The sequence below is a fragment of the Rhamphochromis longiceps genome, linkage group LG22, assembly GCF_057381845.1.
Source record: "Rhamphochromis longiceps isolate RC_006_pf linkage group LG22, R_longiceps_female_GT1.1, whole genome shotgun sequence".
NCBI classification, from domain to species: Eukaryota; Metazoa; Chordata; class Actinopteri; order Cichliformes; family Cichlidae; genus Rhamphochromis; species Rhamphochromis longiceps.
In genome coordinates, this window is record NC_140577.1 from 32,409,396 (window position 1) to 32,420,546 (window position 11,151).

The following is an 11,151-nucleotide window of genomic DNA, read 5'->3' on the forward strand; positions in this document are numbered from 1 at the left end:
GCTGTGCATCATTGAATGTCTGTAAATAGAAAATCATTTCTATTGTTGAGTTCTTGCTGTTAAAGGTGATTCTGCAAGTTATTGAAACATAGTTTGTGCATCATCATTTTGACAGATACAGACTTAGTAAGTGAATATCTTTTAAAGTATGTTTTATGTATTATTTACAATATTTTACTCTGAATACTGCATTTGCATTCCAGTGTAAGAGCAGCATATTCTGCTGTGCAGGGCTACAAGCTAGGACCTGGATTTGATGTTATCCACATGTAACAATGTAAATAATGTAGTAATAAGATAAGATAAGATAAGATAGAACTTTATTAATCCCTCGGGTGGGTTCCTCTGGGAAATTCGACTTCCAAAAAAAAGCACAGCAACGACCGAAGTTACAGTTACAGAATTGTTATATATATATATATATATATATATATATATATATATATATATATATATATATATATATACACACACACACACACACACACACACACACACACACACACATATATAAATACAGAGACAAATATAAATAAAATATACAAAGGGGATAAATAGAATAAATAGGAATAAAAAATAAAAATACAAGTGAATTGCACATTTCAAGTATTGAGTCTATTGCACTGTTGACTATTTACAAAAAGTATTGCACAAGGTATTGTACAGTGAGGTGAAGAGGCACTACAGCTTAGTTGTTCCCCCCTCCTTTGTCCTCCTGTTTCCTGTTTCCCCTCCCTCTCCCCTCCAGAGAGGAGTTAAACAGTCTGATGGCGTGTGGGACAAAGGAGTTTTTAAGTCTGTTAGTTCTTGTCTAATGACAAAGTCCAGGTTATGATTTTGGATGCTTCTCATACACGTTTCTCTTCCCTTGTTATATTTGGCCTTGGGTGACGAATTACGCCCACATACTGTAAGCTTGGCAAAATCAGGACGTGCATAGTAGTGTATAAAAAGGGATCTGACAAGAATAGATTCCTGTAGAAACAGATAGTAGAATCAGTCCTCTGCCTTCCTGTCTGTCTTTTTCAGTCACTCTCTGTTTAAACAAGTGTGTGTGTGTGTGTGTGTGTGTGTGTGTGTGTGTGTGTGTGTGTGTGTGTGTGTGTGTGTGTGTGTGTGTGTGTGTGTTAAATACAGATAGAGAGGGTAAAGCCTCTACTCCTCTCTTTCAAACTGCAGTTAGCTCTTATGTAAGCTCTGGCGCCGAGATGGAAGCTACAGCGAGCTTTGGCAGCTCCTCCCTCTCTTTCTGTGTAGCATCTCTGCCATACTTAGCAGACTAGGACTCACTATAAATATTTTATATGGCACAGTGCATGTGGGAAAAATGTATTTTTAGCCTCTTTCGGCGTATTCACAAGAAGCCACCTTTTTGTGGAGCCAGACAGCTTTTTGGTGTGGATTCGTTTGACTCTGCACGCGTACGTGTATTTGCATCAAGGTCGAGCCTTGATTAATTCAATCAATCCTGACTGCTTTCCACTGGCGGTGGTTACATTGATTTTCAATTATGTCTTTTAGGGCGGGATGTGCCTGTGTGAGCTTTAAAGCAGATAAAGTTTGCGTTTTAAGGAGCTGTGTTTCAACACTTCAGGGATTTAACACAGGATGATGCCTCTGTCTTCAAGAGGACAATCAGAAAGACAGAGAAATGATAGCACACTGTGCATTTTGCACATGTCTGCAGTGAGCGGTGGGATGTTAAAATGCAAAGCACACTCTTCCCCTGCCACCAAGACATGCATGCATGAACATGAGCAGCAGACGGCAGTCAGACAGTCATAGAGGATGTAGCCTTTCACTACATCTGAAAGACTGAAGTAATATTTAAAAAGAAAAAAAAGGATATTCTCATTAGTAGTCCAGACATTAGACTTATCCCTGGATCATTAAGCACATCACGGCTGCAATTTGTGTGTTTCTGAGCGTGATTTTTCAATTTAGACATAATCAGGAAACTTCTTTCAAATATGTGGCCACATTTCTGTGTGTGTGTCTGTGTGTGTGTGTGTGTGTGTGTCTACATTAAACACATTATACCTGATCAGCTTCGATTACAAGGCTACAGGTAGCTAGACTGGTCAAACCCTGATAAATAATTTGAAAGAGCCATGATTGGATGGAAGATCCAACTGCACATCGATCAGTCTACTGAGCTGCTTTCCTCGCTCGTTTTATTAGGTCTCCAGTACCATGCAGAATATAAAACAGACTCATTAAGACGCATCGTGCTGGATAGATATGACGAGTGTTTGAACTGAAGAACACCCATCTGAAACGCTCTTTCAAACAGCAAAATGAGGAACAGAGCAACAAATGCTATGGCAACAACCTTGATGAATGTGTGTGTGTGTGTGTGTCTGTGTGTGTGTTTTACACTGCATTTTCTTTCCTCTCTGTCTGTTTCTCCTTAATTCTCTCCTCCTGCCTCTCCTTGCCCTCCTTTCCTCGTCTTCTTTCGTGACAGGAGGACAGCAGCCATCCTGACTGCTAATGAGGGATAGGGCTTTTGCTGTGACAGTGTCTAAGGGAGAAAAACACATACACACAGAGAGCGACTGTGTGTCTTTGTTTGTGTGCGTGCCTGTGTTGGGGTTTTGGAACAGACTAAGGCCAGGAGCAGAAACAGAAAGAATGAAGAAGATAAAGGGAGGTGTGCTCTCCAGCTCTTCCCTCGATCTGTTTCCTCTCTGTTACTAGGCAACACCTGCAGGCATGCACTAAATAAAGCCTTGTACCCACTATTCACCCACCCCCCACCACTCCCCCCCCCCCCCATCCACCCACCACCCACTCCCCCTGCCTCCAACTCTCACTCTGTCTCTCTCTTCATCAACCTCATCCATCTTGCCTTCTCTCATTTATCCCTTAACTCACCAGAACCCCTAACTTCCATCCCATCATCCCAGCGCCGATATATTTCAGCCCTTCTTGCACATGCCATTCTTTCTTATGTCATCCTCTTCCTCCTACATCACCTCCTGACTGTACTGGAGTTTGGGCTTTTTTCACCCTCTCACTGTCTCTCTCTGTCCTTTTTATTTTGACATTGAGCAGGAACAACAGAACTCCATGTTTCAAAGAAAATGAATAAATAAAAAAAGGTTAAGGACACAGATTGCAAGGGAATTATATGACTGGTGCTGGTGCTAGATTTTAAGAAATCCTCTTTCAGTGTTGAAATTAAGTTACTCATTCTTCAGCTGCAGGTGGTTAATCAAGAGGAACAAAATAACTCACCTTGTAAAAAAATGCTTCTAAGATAAAGTTTGCATTTCCTTATTAAGGATCATTAAGGACCTGTCCTGTCTTCCTTCTCTCACCAGTTGCAGCAGATGGCCCCGCCCCTCCCTGAGCCTGGTTCTGCTAGAAGTTTCTTCCTGTTGAAAGGGAGTTTTTCCTTCCCACTGTTGCTAGAGTGCTTGCTTATAGGGGGTCATATGATTGTTGGGTTTTTCTTTGTATGTATTATTGTAGGATCTACCTTACAATACAAAGCGCCTAGAGGCGACTGCTGTTGCTATATAAATAAAATTGAATTGATCAATTAAACAATCAAGATCATTGTTGTTTTTCAAGAGCAATCTCACAAAAATTGAAAAAAAAAAACAAACCCTGCAGTTCCTTCAATGCCCACTGGAGGCTGGCTTGAAAAGTGACTTCTTAAAAAGGCCAATTTCACTGATAAAATAAACATGTTTACAGCCTTATGCAAAAATTAATTTTGGTCTCTATAGCTAGTGTCACACCACTATATACGAATGGATGATTTAGTCAATAGTCACCTTGTTGGATTTTGTTTAGTTTTAAAGCAGGGGGTGTGGCCCCTTTGATTGACATGTGTGCTAGCACAGAAGGCTACAGGCAGCAGTTGCCTGCTAGGCCTCAACTCCACCACTGGCTACAAAACACTAGTGTTAAGACTTCAAAGGTGTCAAACTCTAGTCCTCGTGGGCCTGCATCCTGCTTGTTTTTGAGATATCCCTGCCCTACCTGCTACTGATTACTTGGATCAGGTGTGCTTTGCCAATAACAAGCTACAAGGGCAGGTTAGTTGGAAAACAAGCAGGACAGCGGCCCTCGATGCCTGGAGTCTGACACCTGTGAGATAAATCCTTGCTATGTTGTAGCTAGCAGTAGCACCATGTGCACCAATTAAACATATTGGCTACATTTGCTAAGAAAAAACAGCTTAATTTAATAAGTTAATCTTTTATAATAAAAAATATATATATATATATATATTGTGAAAGGTTTGTCACTAGGTCATTTAGCAAAATATCACAGTTTAATAACCTGAGGTGTGCTGTAACATTATGAAATATTGAATCTTTTCACATCACTTTTCAATCACTTTATCTAACATTCATATTTAATTTCTTTGAGTCTTCATTTTAAACGGTCTTTTTGGCATTCTCTGGATATTGTATAAATCCTCCTGGTTATAAGTAGGTCATGTTTGAACATGGAAAAATGCAACTGGCGCCAGGTCGATTGGTTCTAATCAGTTCTGATAATAATAGACATGGAACCTCCATGAAGACTTAATGAAAATCCCACAGTCTGTGACTCACATACGCACATTTAGATTGCCTCTGAGACGCTGCAGGAAGTGCTTCAAGGCACTTTTAAAGAAAAGCCATGAAATGCTTTATTGAATGGCCCGCACCAAAGAAAAACGATAGTGGCTGCAGTCGCAGAGAAGCCAACTATGAGGAAAAGAGTGCTGAGGTGGGCTGATTTTGAATTAAAGCCTACAAGTTGATCATTTGTAACACAGTGGAGGCTTTTTCTTTTTTCTTTTCTTGAATGCATATTATTTGCATACAAAGTGCATCAGACTCTGCAATACATTCCCTCCACTGACATCAACAGAAATGCTCTCGAGCTTTCTCTCTTTTAGCTAGCATTTCATGCATTCTTAAAGGATTAAGTGATGGCAAAAGGCTGTATGTGCCTCTTTTTGCAAAGTTAAGAGTAGAAAAGTTAAGCTGTACCTGTTAGGAAAGATTAATCTGAATGGAGGCGTTTCTGCTAATTTAATTCTGGAGGATCCCATGAGCATGCACGGATTAAAAAGCATGCAGTTCACAGGTTCCCTGACCCTCACCTGCATTTTAATTCACTTTAACTCAGGGGTGGGGAGTTAATTTTACCAAGAGACCACATGAAAAACTGGGACTGTTGTGGAGGGCCGTATCAATAAGCTTATAAAGAGATGTGCAGCCCTTCACACTAGTCCCAGTTTCTCATGTGGTCCCCTTGGTAAAATGAACTGCCCACCCGTGTTCTAACTTGAGATTATGAGCAGTTCTCTTTTGGCGATTTATCAGCAGAGACGGGATGACGGCTCTGGGGCTCTGGAGATGAAGCAGGCTCACTTCAGGGGGTACCGACAGGTAAAAATTAACCCCAAACTGTCATCTTGACGTACTACCCCATCTTTCTCGCTGTACTGCTGAGAAGGATAAATCTTGGCACCATGTATAAGATCAGTCAACCTGACAGGCTTAGAAAAGATTTTGTAAGAAATGACCCCTGTTCGATTGACTCTTGGTTAGTTTTAGGAGAAGACTGTGCTCTGTGTAAAGTATCCAACGTGGCGTCACTTATTGAATTTGGATAAGCATTCTGAAACTTTGACAACCATGGAAAAACACGAATAAATAAATAAATAAAAACGTATGTAAAAAGTGTAATACAATGTGCAGATAACATACGTATGATATCAACAACTTACATGTATTGTAACATGCATAATATAATGTAGCATATGCATAACGTCAAACGCATACATGTAACACAACCTACTTAATATATCTAACATATATGTAAGGTAACGTACACGTAACATCAGCGACGTAGACGTGATTTTGCTGTTCGAGATCAGCTTCTAAACGTAATTACATTTATATGTTTTAAGGATTTGAATGTTATAAAATAAAAAATAATCGACGTTAATAATCCTGGTACCCTAGTTTATATATGTTTCATACATACTGATCAACACGTTTTGGGGAACTTAGGGAACAGACATTTGATTTACATAACATTTGGTAATCATCAACACAACAAACACAAAACATGATATAGAAAATGTTAAATGCAAAGTCAACAGATTTTTATTTTTATTTTCTCTCATCGATGAAACATTATAAACTACATAAACCAATATATAATTCATAAGAATATTTAAAGCCACAAACTAATGACATAACATGCATAATAATTATCGATTATTAGTGCATGTTATTATCAATATATACTGCTAAAAAACACTTAAACAACACAATGTAACTCCAAGTGTTCCCTTTATTATTTTGAGCAGTATATTTCTGATTATTATAACATGGTATTGTCTAACATTTGACGTTTTTGTTGCTACTTTTAGGAGCCTTGTATAGTGTTAGAAACATTGCGTGTGGGCTCTATTTAGCTGCTGGTTCCAGTAATTGTGGGGAGGACTTAAGTTTTCCTGCTACCCTGTGCAATGTGGATTTAGGTGAGATGAATTTAAGGCGATGCAGGGTTTAAACTGATATGGCAGCATTAATCGTGCCATATCAGAAATGTGCATACAAGGACATGCCCACATGCCCGTATGGGACAGAAACAGAGGATGAGGGAAGAAAAAAATGAAAGGATTAAAACCTGTGAAAGCTGCAGCATCATGCACTGAAGAACAGAGTGTGTATCAGAGATAGAAAGAAAATAGCACGGGACGGGCTCTGCCTCGTGTGCATGTGTGGAGTGGGACGAGAGCCTGCTGTGAAATTGTTGTATTTTGAGTGTGCACGTGCACACATGGACACAGTCACACTCCGGCTTTGCACAATAGCACTATCAGGCAGAGCCAACAGCCATAACCAGAGATTTACCAGCGGATTTTAAAAGGGCGAGCAGTTGTGTGTGCATGTGTGTGTGAGTTTGTGAGCTGAGTGGGATTTGGTTAAGCCAAACATGAAACTATATTCCCTCAACACACCAGCCCTCCTCCTCCTCCACCTCCTCTCTGTCATTCTCTCTCCTTCTAAGTGTGTGTGTGTGTGTGTGTGTGTGTGTGTGTGTGTGTGTGTGTGTGTGTGTGTGTGTGTGTGTGTGTGTGTGTGTGTGTGTATTTGCCTCCCTCAGTCCCTTTTAGTGTTGCATAACAGCTTGATTATATAATCCCAAACATATATGCATGGCCACAAGGTTGAGCGCTAGAGGGCACGAAGCATGCAAGAGCATCGAAATGAAGTGAGGGTGACATGCAGGAGGAGGTGGAGGAGGAAAGACAGAAAAGAAAGAGGTGAAGGAGGGACACTGTGAGCGTACTTCCCATCTGGATTAGATTCTGACACCATCCCACATTTACTCCTGTAAATCCCTTCATGTTGATGTAAGCTCTCACTACATGTTGGCAGAGGAGCCGCCATGTTTTAAATCATTCATTTCTTTAATTAGTACAAGGTGACATGCAAAGGATTGTGTAACAGCCAAATGATGCAATAACCTGTTACAGCATCCTTCAAAATAAAACAACCCTTCAATCACTGACCGTGCCCGTGGAACAGATATAGGATTTATTTGTCCAATACCGAAATTTGTTGATTTAAAAATATGATATTTTGATAGATCAGTAGATATTTTATTATATTCCTCAGATGTAGTTTGATTAAATCATAACTAATTTTCTTTTTTTTACATTTTCATATATCAGCTGTTATAAATGATACCATTTATTGACTCATAACATCAGCTGGGCTCTAGTTTCAAGTGATTCATTTTTCAGTGTTGGGTGTAATGCATTACTGTAATCACATTGCATTTTTCAGTTGCACAGTAATGTGTTAATTACATTACAGTTATGTCGTTACTTGTGATACAAAGTTTCTTCAGTTATCTGTGCAGCTCAAAAGTTTGGGTTTGGTTTTTTTTTCTTTTTTGGGGGGGGCTTATTTGGACATTTTACAGAGTGGCCATCTTTTGATCTGCTGAGCAACTGAGATGCAGGAGCGAATGTGGCAAAGTTGAAATCCTGTGTGAGCAGTTAATGGGGTAGCATGCCTTCAGATATTTGCATCTGAAGCTGACACATTCAGATACCATCAGATTATTAGAGAGGGGTGAGTAAGATGGCCCAGTATGCCCATGTGTCCTGGAGACAGGATCTATAGCAACACACATTATAATTTGAGGACTTACGTTACTGGTAGAGTAGCCAAAAATTAGACTCAAGTAACAATAGCACTACCTCAACTCAGTTTTACTCAAGCAAAAGTAAAAAGTAGCCAAGAAATTACTCGAGTAGCAAAGTATTTAGTAAAAAATGCTACTTGAGTACTGAGTAACTGATCATAACGTCTGATTTAATGTTTAAAAATGAGATAATCAGACAGACAAAAACAAAGTTTAGCGCCAATTTTGGTATTTTAAAGACTGAAAAACAAAACCATGATTACAAAATAATAAATCTAAGCAGAAGAAACACTTTTCCACATCATTATTAAACTAATATTTCGAGTACATATACATTACCTACCAGTTCTACTCTACATCTCCAAATGGCACAACAGGTTCAGTGGCTAGAATAACATAAAAACAACAAACCTCATGTTCAAACAAGAAGTCTCACTTTAAGATAAACTGTAGGTTTGTGTCTGTCGCATGCAGTTTTGGTTAAAACACGTTTTTTTTATTCATTCACTGAAGTTACTCACACTAAGTAGAGTATCCAGAATTTTTTCTCAAGTAAGAGTAGCGATACTTTTTTCTAAAAGGTTAGTCAGGTGATTGTAACTGATTACATGTAATTAGTTACTACCCACCTCTGCTGGCCACTCACAGAAAGCCAAAGCCTAATATTCAAGCTTCTTGTTACCTCTGATAAAAACTGAAACAGAACAATGTCTCTGTAGCTGCTACAACTTTTCACATCCGATGCACTGCTGGTGCAGTTCTTCCACCACTTATCCTGCTTTTTGTATGGTTAAGAAATGACATCATTAATAAAGGATGAAGGGTTTCTTTACTCCTATGAGGACATTTTACTAAACCTTTTAATCTGCACCACAGTGCAGAAGGGAAGGGTTCACAGAACTATTCTAAACTAAAATGCTCCCTGAAAATACAAAAACTGTGGAGGACGAGAAACATCAGTCAGACAGTTGTTTCAAACCTGGAACCATCGACCTCTCTGACACAGAAACATGAGACAAAAGGGAGAGACTGGCAGAAAACAACCACAGAACTCGAGTGTTGGGTTACATTAAAGTCATCGCTAGAAAATCTCAGTGAATCACACAAAAAGAAAAAAAAACAAAGCACAACAGCGCTCCAGTAAAATTGGCGTTCTCAGGGAAAACCAAGAGCAGCAGCTTAAACTGAGTTGACAGTATGAGAACATTTTAGAGTGTGAGCTTTTGGGAGGCCGCGAGTGTTTTTACAAAGCTCCTCTGAGGGAGAAAGATAATCAAAATGGAAAGACATGGTTAGTGGTATGAATAAGGTTTGAGACAAGGACTAAATGGAAATTTAACTGCAAAGTAAAAGGCAAACAGGGAACAGTGGGGAGCTACAGTAGGAGAGGAAGGAAAAGACGATGTAAAGTTAATGTGTGTCCCTGAGCACAGCTGATGTTATTACCAGCATTATTAAGCTGGCAGTAAACGTCACAGCTAAAAGGCATCCCTCAAGCTGCCAAAACGCACACACAGGACTGTGACTCAGTAACGGCTTTTGCCTCATCTCCAAACCTTTCGCTATTGCTCCGATTCAATTTATTCGTCGCCACCTTTTCTCTAAACCTCCATCCATGCTCCCATCTCTCGTCATCCTCTCAAGGCTCTTATCATTTCCAAACTCTTTCCAATTTCACGTGCCATCCTGCCTCGGCCTGAAGAAAATGAAGCATTTTTCCTTCCCTTCTTTCATCCTTGACTGATAGCATTTTAATGAATACAAACATTTAACGCATTAAATTAAATGTCAGCACTTTACCCACACACACTGTTAATACTGTAGATCTGTGTCTGTGAAACTACCATAAAACATTTCATGTCCAACACACTGTATATAAAGGATGGAAGTGCAACTAATGCGACACTCGCTGATTTCTACACTCTCCATTGTGAAGACAGTGTTAGCGATTTGGCTGCTGCAATTCTGGCTCTTTGGAAGCAGAAGTGACCATATTTAGATAAGGTGGTGATGTGCTCGATTTTCAGCTACCAAGCTAGCTAGCATTACTGGCTAACAATCCCATTATGTGTTATTGTCGGTGGCCATTTTGTTTATTATTATTATTCCTCTGCTAACTAGTTTCACACCAGTTGCCATTCGTGCACTGCGTGCTTTTCTTCAGATTTGTGAAATTTTGTACAGTTCCTGAAATATTCTACTTTTTCTGTCGGTAGGTTGACATTGACTTTGAATAGAGAGACCAGCCTCTCTCAATTTTCTGCTGTGGGAGTAAATTGGGCCGATGTTCTCCCACACTGCTGACCCTACAGACACCGATGTCACACATCTTTTTTATTTTTCACTGTACTTTCTACTTTTTCTGTTATTTTTACTCAAATCTACAACCCTACAACCATTATTTTAGCCTCAAAATGTAGCTACAGTTGCCTTCTTTCACACAAACACTTCCTCAGAAATGTATACTTTTTGAACAGAGCCATTTGTTTCAGAGGAATACCATCCTGTGCTCCCATTCACTCCCTGTTTAATTTTTCCAACCAGTTTTGGAGAGAAAGAAAATAAACTCAATTTTGAAGTTGCGCTCCTGACCTCAACTGAAGCACTAGACACACCAAAATCCACAGATGTGTAGAGCATCTTGTCAGGATGCTCACACCTTTTAAAACCCACCAGAATCACGTTCTGTTTGTAATAGGAGTGGAAAGCGCTTTTCTCATATATAAGTATTATTTGTGGATTGGTCGGCCTGTGTCTGGCCATAGTCCTACTGATATGAGTGGCTCGGTGGGTAAACTGCTACTTCCCTTCTATTGAACTGAAGGTTGTAGATTCAAGTATAGCATGAGCTGTTTTTCTTTTACTCGACATCGCACAATGTTCAGCATTTAAAAAAATTTTTTTAAAAAAAATCATACTGCTTTTGCAATGTCAGCCATTTACATTTATTGGGTACACCTGTTCTGTTTC